The sequence below is a fragment of the Antedon mediterranea genome, chromosome 7 (assembly GCF_964355755.1).
Source record: "Antedon mediterranea chromosome 7, ecAntMedi1.1, whole genome shotgun sequence".
Classification (NCBI taxonomy): domain Eukaryota; kingdom Metazoa; phylum Echinodermata; class Crinoidea; order Comatulida; family Antedonidae; genus Antedon; species Antedon mediterranea.
Window position 1 is genome coordinate 16,530,675 of NC_092676.1, and position 16,009 is coordinate 16,546,683.

Consider the following 16,009-nt stretch of genomic DNA (forward strand, 5'->3'; position numbering starts at 1 on the left):
GATTTTTTTTTAATTGACTAACTGACTGGAGGCGAAATCCTGACAGAATCAAGAGATTATATGCATTAATGCATATAACCTAATTAGTATTGCGATTGGTTGTTGGTTGATGTCGATGATGTCATCCTCAACAAAAATACGGTATTACAATTGGTTTGATGTTGATAATGTCACCCACAACAAAAAGTAGGATTTGGCCGATCAGGAAAAGTCAGTAAAATACTTTATTGGGATTGGTTTTGATGTCGATGTTGTCATCCTCAATAAACATTAGAATTTGGCCAATCAGGAAAGGTCAGTAAAATACGGTATTGAGATTGGTTTGCTATCGATGATGTCATCGTCAACAAAAATACGGTATTACGATTGGTCTGATGTCGATAATGTCATCCTCAACAAAAAAGTAAAAAGTTTTACATGGCTGAGCACACACACACACACACAAGCAACGCAACAAGAGAAAAGGAGGTTTTACCTTGCTCATCATATCGTATCAGGATGCAAGAATCATGCAAGTCCTGAACAATCATCTTCAGTAATATTTATCATGGAGGATGAGAAAGCATGCACAATCACAAAGGTTAATGCGCGCCACCGTCAGACTGTTAAAATGTGTACTTATTAAAGCGGTATCACTGTCATTGCAAAAATAAATGAAGAATACGTCTGTTGTCATCGTTTCAAAATTATAAAAACAGTCATCATTTATATAAATAAAGAAACCATATTATAATAAATCACACAAATCATTTATTTTTCTTTTTAATTCAAATTATCAAATAGTGATTGGTGTACAGTATGATTGACATCAGTATAAAAATAATAATTATAATTACTTCTACTACTATTACATATGGCGTTGCTCTTATTCTTCTATTGTTGGTCAACCATTATTACACCAAATTAAAATTATCCTACATCACAAAACCAGTCACCATAAATATCTGTAAATAAATATTAAATAAGTGTTAGAAGGTGTCCAGAAGGTGAATCAGTGTTCAATAGAGCATACTGTATTGTTCTTTGTTACACCTTTATGCAAATTATCAATTGCACAGGTTGTTGTGCAGGGCAGTCGACAATTGAGCTTCGTGCTGGGTGTAGCCAATAACACAAATAAAATCACAAAAATGATGAAACAAGGGCAAACTATAGATCGATAATTATTGAAATGACGTATGATCAATAGAAATTGTTTGCCCGCACCTGGCCTTTAATATATAAAATAAAATAACAAATTGAATGACATTTCTACCTTTCATATGTTATTTACTTTTAATTATTTCAAATTACTTACAGTTATCAATCATCAGTCAGTCAATGTATATAATTTCTTCATCAGGTTCAATACGCTGTAGACATAATCTTCCCCACCACTCTTTCTTCATCGGGTTCAATATTTAATCTTTCCCGTTCTCCCACCACTCTTTCTTCTACTCTTCTTTCTTCTGAAATTAAATTTTCAAAATTACAGACGACTCCTTCTTTTCGTGCCAGTTCACGATTTTGTTTGTCTAATTTTCCTGAACAGTCTTTTTAGTTGTTTCTGAAGCAGCTGCTTGACTTTATCTTCCATCACAAACAAATTAATATGTGCTTGTGCCATTTTGTTCAAATAAATAAATAAATACCTGCAGTGATTCTAAGTTTACATCCTGCCGAAAAACGAATTCTGCTGTTAGCGACACTGTCAATCCTCATACTGTACAAGAACTCGCACATCAAGTAAAACTGAAGTTTGTCTGTAAAAGAAGAAGACATTCACGGTGATAAAAAAAAATTAAATTGAATTTTAAAAACGTTTTTTCCTCAAACTTAAAGTACTGTAAGAAGAAAAATGTAATAACGATGTATATTCAAAATTTTATATATCACGGTTTTTATATATTATTAAATATTACAATAAAAGAAATAATTCTGAAAATCTGGCTTGTAGATTCCAAAATATAAGGCCTTAAACATCATCGAAAATGATCGTTTACCCAAAAATGGCGTAACAATTTTCCCCCTCACTTTGCAGTTGTATGAACTAGGCCTTCTCCATTTTTCGGTAAAATAATTACATAAAATAACGTTTTTTAGTAAAATATTTTGTGTATTAAAATTGTAAAATTCAATAAAATATGATATTAAAGGATTAGTAAATAAAAAATAATATTTACTTACCTTATTCGAATCATGTCAATACTCTATTAATAGTCCGGACTGAGAGACGACGTGACTATCGTATATAAAAATATTATGGATTGCACTAAATTGTTACCTTTAAAGATTAAAAACAATTATTTAATAATATATAAATAAATTATTAAATATTACTACTTTTCTTTGCCGTGTTGTTATGACAGTTCAAAGCAACAAAATTGGAATATGTCATTATATATTATTTATTTTCATTACACAATAATAAACCTAAAGACCGTAAACTTATGTAACTAGGACACCACCCTAATCACTACGCGAAATGTCCTAAAAGACGCATGCACTGGACGTTTCATAAAAATCACCGCCGGCGGCTCAACTTGTCGGCGGCCAACCGGTCATATGCCTAAACATGGTTCCGTAGATCCAGGTGGTTCAGTAGTAATTATCCATTAACTCCCGTACTGCACCGGAACATATACCACCTCACCCTCGATGTCCATATACACTTGTTCAAATGTTCAACAGAAACAAAAAGGGATTACCACAAAAGGCAGTGTCATACAGATCATGTAAGTGAGTCTGAACATACCCAATTCCCTAATACCACTCACAATGTTTGTGTGGTACTACTGTACATGCACAATGTAATAACAATAACATTTTATGAAACATACCTAGCCGGCCTGAACGGCGTTATCGAAAAAAAGGTTATAAGACAAGTGAATAGTCTATCGTCACGTCTTCTCGCCAACGATGGAGAGAGAGAAGCAAGTAGGCCTAACCCAGAACCAAAGATACTATATAGATCTTTGCCGCCCAGAACTTCAGATGCGAAGTACCGGTCACAAACAAACGCTAATGACATCTACCTCCGCAGAATTTCTCGGCTGGTATAAAACGTCTTAAAACAATAACGTTATACATTGCTATGCTAACACCCTAATTAATATCTATTTACAATGAAACTCTATCACCAAAACACTATCAAAAACTTTATGATTAATTAGTACCACTTTATTGTTATGAAATTAAGTATTGTAAAAATAGAGAAACCTGGAAGGGTCACACTTTGTAAATATTGTTGAAATAAAACAAAAATAGTATTCTAAATCGTTCCGTATTATCATACAAAAGATTAGTGAATTAAAAATAGGGTTGTATACAATGTTTCCACAAAAATGAATACAGCTCATGCATGATTGCACAGAGGAAGCCGGTACTTCCTCTTGATGAATTATTATAACATAGACCTAAAATTCATATAACATTTTGGTCAGCGCAACTCGCCTTTTTACTAAGGCCTCTGTAAATAGTTAGTCGGCTTGTCTTTCAAGTGAGAACATACTTCGTGTAAATATCCTACACACTGCACAAGTTGTAAACTGATGTCCATTTTCAATCAAAGAGAATCGGCTGTAAAGGAAACAGCTGTATTAACTTAAGGGAACATCAATAAATGCATCAGATGGAACACTCAAGTGAAGGAACATTAAACTGATAAGGCCTAGACCTTAAACGACATCGTTGACCTGTGAGTAATAATAATATAATAATAATGATAATGATGATGATGATGATGATACTGATAACTAGAATTTGTCCTATGCCATCCTATGATCTGATGCTCATGCTTAGTCTTGAGTTGTGCCTATTATGTGTCATAGAATATGTACAGTATACTGTGTAACGGAGCAAACGCTACGTTAATAGGACAGGAGACCACACTCCTTTGGGTTAAAAACAAGGATTATGAATTACACAGAAAACATAAGTTGCAAGTTGTCTTTCCATTTATTTCTCACAATACTGAACCACATTTACCCAGCAAGCTGCCAGGTAATTCAAAGTAGTCCTACAATTAAACATGTTAACACGCTAAAGAACATAGGTAACTAAAAAAACGCCTTCACGGCAAACAACAGGCTATATACCGTTGTTCACCTGTGCGTGTAATTGTTATTTAAATTAGAATATCGTTCAGAATACAGCTACGGTTACGTAAATACTGAGCTGTAGATATGAATTCATGTACACATTTGACTAGTCTGGGTTCCAGACGGAGTTTTGTCTTAATTTTAGTAAAAAGATAAATATTTTGGCACATATGGCGTTTCATACGTATACTACTTGATTTTGGATCCTCCGTCTGGGGAAACGAGGTATATTCAGAGCGTCATTTCGACGATCGAGCATTCTCTACTTCTACGGAGCGCCATTTATGCCTTTATTTACTTCCGAATTAGAAATAGTACTACGGTAACTGCTCCAGTGGACCAAATTTAGCACCGGTGGAGCACAGTGATATAAAATAGAAATAAGTCACTGAATGTTAATATCTTTTCGTATGTTAATAACACTGTGCTCAAGTGGACCCAATTTGGAGCCAGGGGAGCACAATGATATAAAATAGAAATAAATCACTGAATTTTAATATCTTTTCGTATGTTAATACACTGTGTTCAAGTGGACCCAATTTGGAGCCAGGAGAGCAGTGATATAAAATAGAAATAAGTCAATGATTTTTAGTATCTTTTCGTATGTTAATACACTGTACTCAAGTGGACCGAATTTGGCGCCAGTGGAGCACAGTGATATAAAATAGAAAAAAGTCACTGAATTTTAATATCTTTTCGTATGTTAAAACAGTGTGCTCAAGTGGACCCAATTTGGAGCCAGGGGAGCACAGTGATATAAAATAGAAAAAAGTCACTGAATTTTAATATCTTTTCGTATGTTAATAACACTGTGCTCAAGTGGACCCAATTTGGAGCCAGGGGAGCACAATGATATAAAATAGAAATAAATCTCTGAATTTTAATATCTTTTCGTATGTTAATACACTGTGTTCAAGTGGACCCAATTTGGAGCCAGGAGAGCAGTGATATAAAATAGAAATAAGTCAATGATTTTTAGTATCTTTTCGTATGTTAATACACTGTACTCAAGTGGACCGAATTTGGCGCCAGTGGAGCACAGTAATATAAAATAGAAAAAAGTCACTGAATTTTAATATCTTTTCGTATGTTAATACACTGTGCTCAAGTGGACCCAATTTGGAGCCAAGGGAGCACAGTGATATAAAATAGAAAAAAGTCACTGAATTTTAATATCTTTTTGTATGTTAATACACTGTGCTCAAGTGGACCCAATTTGGAGCCAGGGGAGCACAGTGATATAAAATAGAAATAAGTCACTGAATGTTAATATCTTTTCGTATTTTAATACACTGTGCTCAAGTGGACCTAATTTGGCGCCAGTGGAGCACAGTGATATAAATCGAAATAAGTCACTGAATTTTAATATCTTTTCGTATGTTAATACACTGTGCTCACGTGGACCCAATTTGGCGCGCGCGCCAGTGAGCACACAGTGATATAAAATAGAAATAAGTCACTAATTTTAATATCTGTTCGTATGTAAATACACTGTGCTCAAGTGGACCCAATTTGGAGCCAGGGGAGCTCAATAATATAAAATAGAAATAAATCACTGAATTTTGATATATTTTCGTATGTTAATACACTGTGCTCAAGTGGACCCAATTTGGAGCCAGGAGAGCACAGTGATATAAAATAGAAATAAGTCAATGATTTTTAGTATCTTTTTGTATGTTAATACACTGTGCTCAAGTGGACCCAATTTGGAGGCAGGGGAGCACAGTGATATAAAATAGAAAAAAGTCACTGAATTGTAATATCTTTTCGTATGTTAATACACTGTGCCCAAGTGGACCCAATTTGGAGCCAGTGGAGCACAGTGATATAAAATAGAAAAAAAGTCACTGAATTTTAATATCTTTTCGTATGTTAATACACTGTGCTCACGTGGACCCAATTTGGCGCGCGCGCCCAGTAAGCACACAGTGATATAAAATAGAAAAAAAGTTGAACATTGAACATATATACCAAGTTTGAAATATTTTTTAATTCCAGAAGTATTTTTTCTCGATGTTTTTGTATGTGACTATTTCCCTGTGCTCCCATTGGTGCCAAATTGGGTCCACTTGAGCACAGTGTATTAACATACAAAAAGATATTAAAATTTAGTGACTTTTTTCTGTTTTATATTACTGTGCTCACTGGCGCGCGCGCCAAATTGGGTCCACGTAAGCACAGTGTATTAACATACGAAAAGATATTCAAATTCAGTGACTTATTTCTATTTTATATCACAGTGCATGCTCCCCTGGCTCCAAATCGGGTCCACTTGAGCATAGTGTATATTAAATACGAAAAGATATTAAAATTCAGTGACTTTTTCCATTTTATATCACTGTGCTCCACTGGCGCCAAATTGGGTCCACTTGAGCACAGTGTATTAACATACGAAAATATATTAACATTCAATGACTTATTTCTATTTTATATCACTGTGCTCTCCTCCCTGGCGCCAAATTAGGTTCCCTTGAGCACAGTGTATTGACATACGAAAAGATATTAAAATTCAGTGACTTTTTTCTGTTTTATATCACTGTGCTCCACTGGCTCCAAATTGGGTCCACTTGAGCACAGTGTATTGACATACGAAAAGATATTAAAATTCAGTGACTTTTTTCTATTTTATATCACTGTGCTCCCCTGGCTCCAAATTGTGTCCACTTGAGCACAGTGTATAACCATACGAAAAGATATTAAAATTTAGAGACTTATTTCTATTTTATATCACTGTGCTCCACTGGCTCCAAATTGGGTCCACTTGAGCACAGTGTATTAACATACGAAAAGATATTAAAATTCAGTGACTTATTTTTATTTCATATCACTGTGCTCCACTGGCGCCAAATTAGGTCCACTTGTGCACAGTGTTATTAACATACGAAAAGATATTAAAATTCAGTGACTTTTTTCTATTTTATATCACTGTGCTCCCCTGGCTCCAAATTGGGTCCACTTGAGCACACTGTTTTAACATACGAAAAGATATTAAAATTCAGTTACTTTTTTCTATTTTATATCACTGTGCTCCACTGGCGCCAAATTCGGTCCACTTGAGTACAGTGTATTAACATACGAAAAGATACTAAAAATCATTGACTTATTTCTATTTTATATCACTGCTCTCCTGGCTCCAAATTGGGTCCACTTGAACACAGTGTATTAACATACGAAAAGATATTAAAATTCAGTGACTTATTTCTATTTTATATCACTGTGCTCCTCACTGGCGCCAAATTGTGTCAACTTGAGCACAGTGTATTAACATACGAAAAGAATATTATAATGAGTGACTTATTTCTATTTTATATCACTGCGCTCCACTAGTGCTAAATTTGGTCCACTGGGGCAGCTACCGTAGTACTATTTCTATTTCGTAAGTAAATAAAGGCATAAATGGCGCTCCGTAGAAGTAGAGAATGCTCAATCGTCGAAATGACGCTCTGAATATACCTCGGGAAACACGCACAAGTCACGTGGTTTGACACCAAGAATTCTTGGTGCTTACGATTATCCGGTTGACTAGTTTCAGCTGCATGCGATTGGCTACTCACTCGTACACCGTTTTAATATTCATATTTCAGAATGTCAAAGACTCAACAACTAAGATGATGCGCATGCGCTATGTTACGTTTAGACAATGTGTACTGTACCAAAGAATATATATTAATAGATATTATACATGTCACATTAAATAGAATTATGACAATAGTTTTTGCAATTGTAAACTATTTTATAATACATATTTATTAACAAACTAGTGTACATTCACTTTTACAGACAATTATTTACTAACATGCTAAGTTAGTTCACAAAAATGGCCTAACACAGCAACACCAAAAATCAATGAATCGTTACTCAGCACGGCCTATTCTTTACCATTGCCGTGTGCTACTCTACGCCCGGTAAATTAAGTATTGTTTTTATGATATAAATTAGTATAAAATACATGTTATTAATAGGACAAAATGTTAAATGTTATTAACATTTATTTGTTTTACCAGAAACAAGTTAAATATAGGAATATTATTAAACAATCCTTCGTGAAAACGCGTAAACACCAACACGCCCGGTCACGCTATCGTAGCGCCCGGTTGATAAAGCAAACTGTTTACACGGCAGTTTTTACTAAATAAATTGCATAAAACGAACAATTAAATATCCTAATAGTATTTAACATGATGTTGGCATGTAGTTGATAACATTTTTTATCATGAAAATACTACCGGTGGTCTAGCCTTTGATTATTGAAACCGTCACAAAAAGTTGTATACATCCCAGATACATCCACACTTATGGCGGCGCCCTACCACATAGACAATATTACTGTTACAGGGAAAATCGCGGAATACTCATTCTTGTGATATATATTCTTTGACTGTACTTGGGTAGTTTCTGAAGGCTAGCAATTATTTTATATGCCTACCCAGTGGGCAAAAATTGGTTGAATTAACGTTAATTCAACGTTATCTGCAAACGTTGAAATAACGTTGAAAAAGTGGTTGAAAATGAAAGTTTGCCTCAACGTAAATGTCAACGTTGAATCAACATAGAAATTATCAACGTTGAAACAACGTTATAATAAGTAACGTTGAAATAACGTTGAAAAAATGGTTGAAAATGAAAGTTTGCCTCAACGTAAATGTCAACGTTGAATCAACATAGAAACTATCAACGTTGAAACAACGTTAAAATAAGTAACGTTGAAATAACGTTGAAAAAATGGTTGAAAATGAAAGTTTGCCTCAACTTAAATGTCAACGTTGAATCAACATAGAAATTATCAACGTTGAAACAACGTTAAAATAGGTAACGTTGAAATAACGTTGAAAAAATGGTTGAAAATGAAAGTTTGCCTCAACGTAAATGTCAACGTTGAATCAACATAGAAATTATCAACGTTGAAACAACGTTAAAATAGGTAACGTTGAAATAACGTTGAAAATGAAAGTTTGCCTCAACAAAAATGTCAACATAGATTATCAACGTTGAAACAACGTAAAAATGTCTACGTTGAAATTATCAATGTTGATTCAATGTTGACATTATTAACGTTGAAACAACGTAATAATTAAGTTGAAATGAAAATTTGCATCAACGTAAATTTAAACATAGATTTAACGTTGAAATTTGATTTGTTGAATTACTATATCCAATTTGAATCAACGGTTTTAAAGTAGTTAGTAGTAAAGTTACTGTTACATCGCAGAATCCATCAATAGAGACATTTTATAAATACTGTATATCTTACTAATCTTTAATTTCTATAAAAACATAAAATAACATTTAATCAGGTGTTATCAAATCATCAGGCAAAATCCAAGCAACAATCAAATAATGTACATCCTCACTGACAGTTCTCAGGTACCAATGTTAAGTATAAAAAATATACTAATAACCAGTTTGTAATATGTTTGCCAACTAACATGATTGAATAACTATAAATATTGGCTGATTACAGTAAAACACAATAAATACAACACACGTCACAGGTGCCTTGTGCTAATGTTGCAGAAGTCCAAATGATGGTAATAACACAATACTGTAATTGCATTGTTCCGATTAGTCAATAAACAGTTGCCTCGATTCCTGTGTTGACATTGTCCTATGCTTTCCAAAAGTGTGGCAATATTATTTTTCCAAACCTGAAACAAATTCAATCACGTTACTGTAGTTTTAAACAAAAATAATACAGTAAAAAATTAATTGTTGAAAGATTTATTGTCCCCAAAAAACATGAACAATGAAGATTAATACAATCATACTTTGAATACCTTGCCATTTTGCAATTTTAACAATTTAGATATTCACTTGCCGTAGAAAATAAACAAAAACAATAAAGATTTCACTTAACAAAAATACAAAATAAACAGTACATTTAACCAAAAACCAATTGTTTGTTTAAATTGTCCCCCTTTTAAGGTACAAATGCATTTTTTAAAATCTAATTTTTGGTCAAAGTGAACAACTCTATAGTGACGGCATATTCAACAAAACATTTAAAAAAAAATTGTTCAGTTCAATTATATCTTTAACACATTGTTCAAAAATCATACTGTACATAAACAAAAATTCAATTCAGAACATCATTTCACACTTACTCGTAAACTATGCAATCAATTCAATTTATGTAAATAATATTGCAACACTGTATTAATATTTACGCCGTGGTTAGGATTCCGGCAACGAAACTCAACTGCCCAGCGTTAGGGAATCCGACACGCTATTTCGCATGCCCAGAGCGAGGTATTCGGCGACTCTATTTTTGTCTACAACAGACCAAAGCGTGGTTCCCACTAGCGACGCAACACAAGGACGTAACGCAACGCAAGTAAATTGACCAATCACAAGCGATGGCTTATTCGCTTGTGATTGCTAACTGTCTATAACTTCGCTTGTCATTGGTTAAAACGCTTGCGTTGCGTTTACGTCCTTGCGTTACGTTCTAGTGGGAACCAAGCTTTACAGCGATGGATCATTTTAATAGCTGCGCCACGGCGAACTAGCCGGCCTACATGCCTACTAATACTAGTAGGCCTACCAGCTAGATGTGACCATTGGGCCTATTTATTTCGTAATTAAATTTGCTTCATTCATATATAAACTTTATATATTTATGAATTATAATTGCATGACTAGTTTTAATTTTTATGATTTTTCAAGTACAAAATAAAAGATTTCATATAACGCATTTATACTGTACATAACATCATGCAATCGTATACAAGTTGATTTGTTGACAGCAGCCGCCGTGCGGATGTGAAAAAATAAAACAGACCTATTCGGGAGAAGTCGGTGTCGCAACGCTACGCTATTCATTTTCGTACATTTCTTGAAATATGCAAGCTGATTCTTATCAATATCATAATAATTATTTTAACGCGTGGCATAATTATTAATTCATGTATGGCCTAGGCCAAGTTTCATCCATCGCTCTCTCCCCCGCGCGACGACTAACTAGGCCACAGCAAAGATATCTTTGGCTACACAGTACATCCCTAGTTAACACTCCGACTCTCGGGTAATGTGGTGCGCGGTCTGTGGCACTAGTGCAAGCTATAATTACTTCGCTCTGGGCATGCGCAATAGCGTGTCGGATTCCCTAACGATGGGAAGTTGAGTTGCGGTGCCGGAATCCTAACCACGGCGTAATATTTATTCAATTCAATATTAAAGTTAAGAACTATAAATACCAACCTTTTGTATATAAAAATATTGATCATCCATTAGATTTTTCTCGTTTGATTCACATAGAAAAGATTATAGGCCTACATGTACTTCATTATTTTGTACTCTAGCTAGGCATAGGCCTAAGGGCCTTAGCTAGGCCTACAATCTGAAATAAAGAAAGCGAGTAAGTTTAACAAATAGCCGTCCTAGGCTAGGCAAGCAACATGTGTTTGTATACTATTAACACTAATAATAGCATTAGCAGCTACTGTAGACAGCCTAGCAGAAAGCTAGCTAGGCTAGGCCAACTAATTAAATATTATAATGTTATATTTATGTATACTTTTGGATAAATAAAGAAAGTATTATTGAACTAAAAGGCCTAGCCTAGGCCTAATACATACCATTTTATAACCATAATAAGTACAGAACTGTAGTTATCCTTGGCAAGGCAAATGTTTGCACTTGACATGCATAATACTAAATGCTTCCACTAGGCCTAGTGAGTGAATTCAGTTCATCAGTTTGGCAGCCTGCCTAGCCTACTAGCCTAGCCTATATAGGCCTAGGCTAGGCCTAGCCTACCAGGCTATAGCCTAGCTATGCATGTGTGGCCTAGACTAGAGGCTAGCTATTGTTTGATAAGGGTAAAATAGTCAAGCTCAAAGCTTATAAATTAGTAGATTACAAATAAAAAAGATTGTTTTCCTACCTCAAAACATACTTATTTGACAATTTCAATGATGAGCCTTTTTTTTCTACACACCACTACTACTGTAGGCCTAGCCTATGTCGAAGTAACTGAAATTACTGACACCAGTTTCAAAATTTTATCAAAACGAAACTAACCAATGACAAGCACGTATCTTATGAAATTTGATCTTGCATGAAAGGATCATTCAATTTTCAACAACTTCTTAGAACATTTTTGTATTATACAGAGACAATTTGCCAATCTAAAATTCCTAAATAACCAATAATCATTTGTTTTACAATAAAGGATGATAAAATAAACCGCCAACTGAAATCTAATGTTAATTTAACGTTGAAACATCAATGGCAATGCACTTAAACAATTATTTAATATTAAACGTTAAAAACATGTCATTTTAACCAAAGTATTAAATAGAATTTATCTTTAATTTAACGTTTAATTAACATTGAAAAAAAAAATAATAATTGTTTGAAAAAACAACATAATTTCAAGAGTTTTTCAACGTTGAAAACATGTCATTTGAAAATGACAACTGGATTTCAACGTTAAAATAACGTTGGAATAACATTGAAAAACAAAAATAATAACTGTTTGAAAAAAATTACTAGTTAGAAATACAATGTTATTTCAACGTTGGATCAACATTGATAAATTAACGTAAATTACTAGTTAGAAAGACAATGTTATTTCAACGTTGGATCAACATTGATAAATTAACGTAAATTTCTAGTTAAAAATACAATGTTATTGCAACGTTGGATCAACATTGATAAATTAATGTAAATTTCTTGTTAAAAATACAATGTTATTTCAACGTTGGATCAACATTGATAAATTAACGTAAATTTCTAGATATAAAGACAATGTTATTTCAACGTTGTATCAACATTGATAAATTAACGTAAATTACTAGTTAGAAAGACAATGTTATTTCAACGTTGGATCAACATTAATAAATTAACGTAAATTTCTAGTTAAAAATACAATGTTATTTCAACGTTGGATCAACATTAATAAATTCACGTAAATTTCTAGTTAAAAATACAATGTTATTTCAACGTTGGATCAACATTGATAAATTAACGTAAATTATTAATTAAAAATACAATGTTATTTCAAGGTTGGATCAACATTGATAAATTAACGTAAATTACTAGTTAAAATACAATGTTATTTCAACGTTGGATCAACATTGATAAATTAACGTAAATTTCTAGTAAAAAATACTATGTGATTTTAACGTTGGATCAACATTGATAAATTAACGTAAATTACTAGTTAAAAATACAATGTTATTTCAACGTTGGATCAACATTGATAAATTAACGTAAATTTCTAGTTAAAAATACTATGTGATTTTAACGTTGGATCAACATTGATAAATTAACGTAAATTACTAGTTAGAAAGACAATGTTATTTCAACGTTGGATCAACAATGATAAATTAACTTAAATTACTAGTTAAAAAGACAATGTTATTTCAACGTTGGATTAACATTCATAAAGTAACGTAAATTTCTAGTTAAAAATACAATGTTATTTCAACGTTGGATCAACATTAATAAATTAACGTAAATTTCTAGTTTAAAATACATTGTTATTTCAACGTTGGATCAACATTGATAAATTAACGTAAATTACTAGTTAAAAATACAATGTTATTTCAACGTTGGATCAACATTGATAAATTAACGTAAATTACTAGTTAAAAATACAATGTTATTTCAACTTTGGATCAACATTGATAAATTAACGTAAATTTCGAGTTAAAAATACAATGTGATTTTAACGTTGGATCAACATTGATAAATTAACGTAAATTTCTAGTTAAAAATACAATGTTATTTCAACGTTGGATCAACATTGACAAATTAACGTAAATTACTAGTTAGAAAGACAATGTTATTTCAACGTTAAATCAACATTGATAAATTAACGTAAATTACTAGTTAGAAGGACAATGTTATTTTAACGTTGGATCAACATTGATAAATTAACGTAAATTTCTAGTTAAAAATACAATGTTATTTCAACGTTGAATCAACATTTATAAATTAACGTAAAACATTTGTTTTAAAAACAATGTTATTTCAACGTTGGATCAACATTGATAAATTAACGTAAAACATTGGTTAGAAAGACAATGTTATTTCAACGTTAAACCAACATTTATTAATTAACATAAATTACTAGTTAAAAAGAAAATGTTATTTCAACGTTGATTCAATGTTTATTACTAAACGTAAAAAAAATAGTTAGGGAAAAAATGTTATTTCAACGTTGATTCAACATTTGAAAAACGCTGACAACATGATTTCAACAAATAAACTATATTTCAACGTTGATTCAACGTTGAAATTATGTTCTGTGCCCACTGGGTAGGCCTAGTAGTCTGGTAAATATTTGATGGGATTTTCCCCAAGAACATGAAAACTCGTCTTGATATGATAGGCTAGCTTCTCCGCAAATCAAACATTGAATGGATCATTTATTACGCGGAGATAATTTTGATTTCCCACCCAGACCCTGTCCTGTTCTGTGTGGTGTGTAGCCCTGTTGTGTGCCGGTGGTATGTAGGCCTACTTTATTGGCGTTTGTCATACGTGCGAGTTGAGTAGGACCTACGAAAGAGGCCTAGGCCAAGGACTAAACTAAACTAAATTAATAAACAAAACAACTTGGCATTACGATTTAGTATATTTCAACAGTCTCGATCGTACATTCAGCACTGTCCGTACTCGATCTTTTTCATTTTGAAACAAAATGATCATTGGTTGATTCGAAATCCATATTTAGCCCGCCCCATATAGCCAAATACGGTATGATAACCTACGTCATTCTTATCGGATGTTTGCGGTCTGCAAATCGATTTCTATACGTGTTTCACAAGTCTGTATTTTCAGACAAAAATCGCGGTCGAAATAAAAACAAATAAATTTAAAAAAAAAGATAATACAGACTTGGGGCAAGTCTAACATTTGACGTACAAAATGTTGTGACGTCATCAAATGGCCACGTCTTGAATTTAAAAGTCGGGATTTTTTATTTTTTGTGTAAGTTATCACATTCAACAGAGGGCATACTGTATAAATAATATACAGTGTAGCATAGATGAAATTACCGACCTCCAGATAAAGAAAACTGGAAGGGTCACACTTTGTAAATATTTTTGAAATAAAACAAACAGTTTAGTGAATTAAAACAAGGCCATATAGATGGCTGCAGTCGCGTGCTCAAGTTAGTGTTTATCGACCGACCAACCAACCGACCGACCAACTGACCAAAATTGCTGAACATGTTTAAACATGTTGAAAATGTTTAAAAACATTATATTTTTTTTAATTTACACGTGCGTAGCCTGTTACATTTGACGTGCTCGTATAACGTAATTTCGAGTTGAAAAGTGAATCAAATATGATGATATTATTAAAGAAAGGTTGTAAAACAGAAATCGGGCAAAAAAAGTTCATATTAACATTTAACGCGCAGTGCATGCGCGTGCAAAAATCTGCTACTATACACATTTTTGTTGTACTAGCGGACAGTGATAATGGGTAGGATACGATTGAAATCAGCAATCTATTTACCACTGTGCGCTGCTATATACATTTTGGTTGTACTAGCGCACAGTAATAATAGATAAGATACGATTAAAATCAGCAATCTATTTACCACTGTGCGCTGCTATACCCATTTTGGTTGTACTAGCGCACAGTAATAATAGATAAGATACGATTAAAATCAGCAATCTATTTACCACTGTGCGCTGCTGTACCCATTTTGGTTGTACTAGCGCACAGTAATAATAGATAAGATACGATTAAAATCAGCAATCTATTTACCACTGTGCGCTGCTATATCCATTTTGGTTGTACTAGCGCACAGTAATAATAGATAAGATACGATTAAAATCAGCAATCTATTTACCACTGTGCGCTGCTGTACCCATTTTGGTTGTACTAGCGCACAGTAATAATAGATAAGATACGATTAAAATCAGCAATCTATTTACCACTGTGCGCTGCTATATACATTTTGGTTGTAC

General features: G+C 33.1%; 2 long non-coding RNA genes across 2 annotated transcripts; both read right to left on the reverse strand.

Moving 5' to 3' along the window:
* Nucleotides 1-1,353: 1,353 nt before the first annotated feature.
* LOC140055166 (uncharacterized) lies at nt 1,354-2,927 on the reverse strand. Its single transcript, XR_011846637.1, has 4 exons — nt 2,820-2,927; nt 2,167-2,263; nt 1,632-1,742; nt 1,354-1,448 (listed from the first exon to the last, which is right to left on the reverse strand). It is a non-coding gene; the product is annotated as an uncharacterized lncRNA (long non-coding RNA).
* Nucleotides 2,928-9,126: 6,199 nt separating this feature from the next.
* On the reverse strand, nt 9,127-12,323 carry LOC140054342 (uncharacterized). The gene is made up of 3 exons (XR_011846510.1): nt 11,962-12,323; nt 11,277-11,415; nt 9,127-9,724 (listed from the first exon to the last, which is right to left on the reverse strand). It is a non-coding gene; the product is annotated as an uncharacterized lncRNA (long non-coding RNA).
* Nucleotides 12,324-16,009: the final 3,686 nt, after the last annotated feature.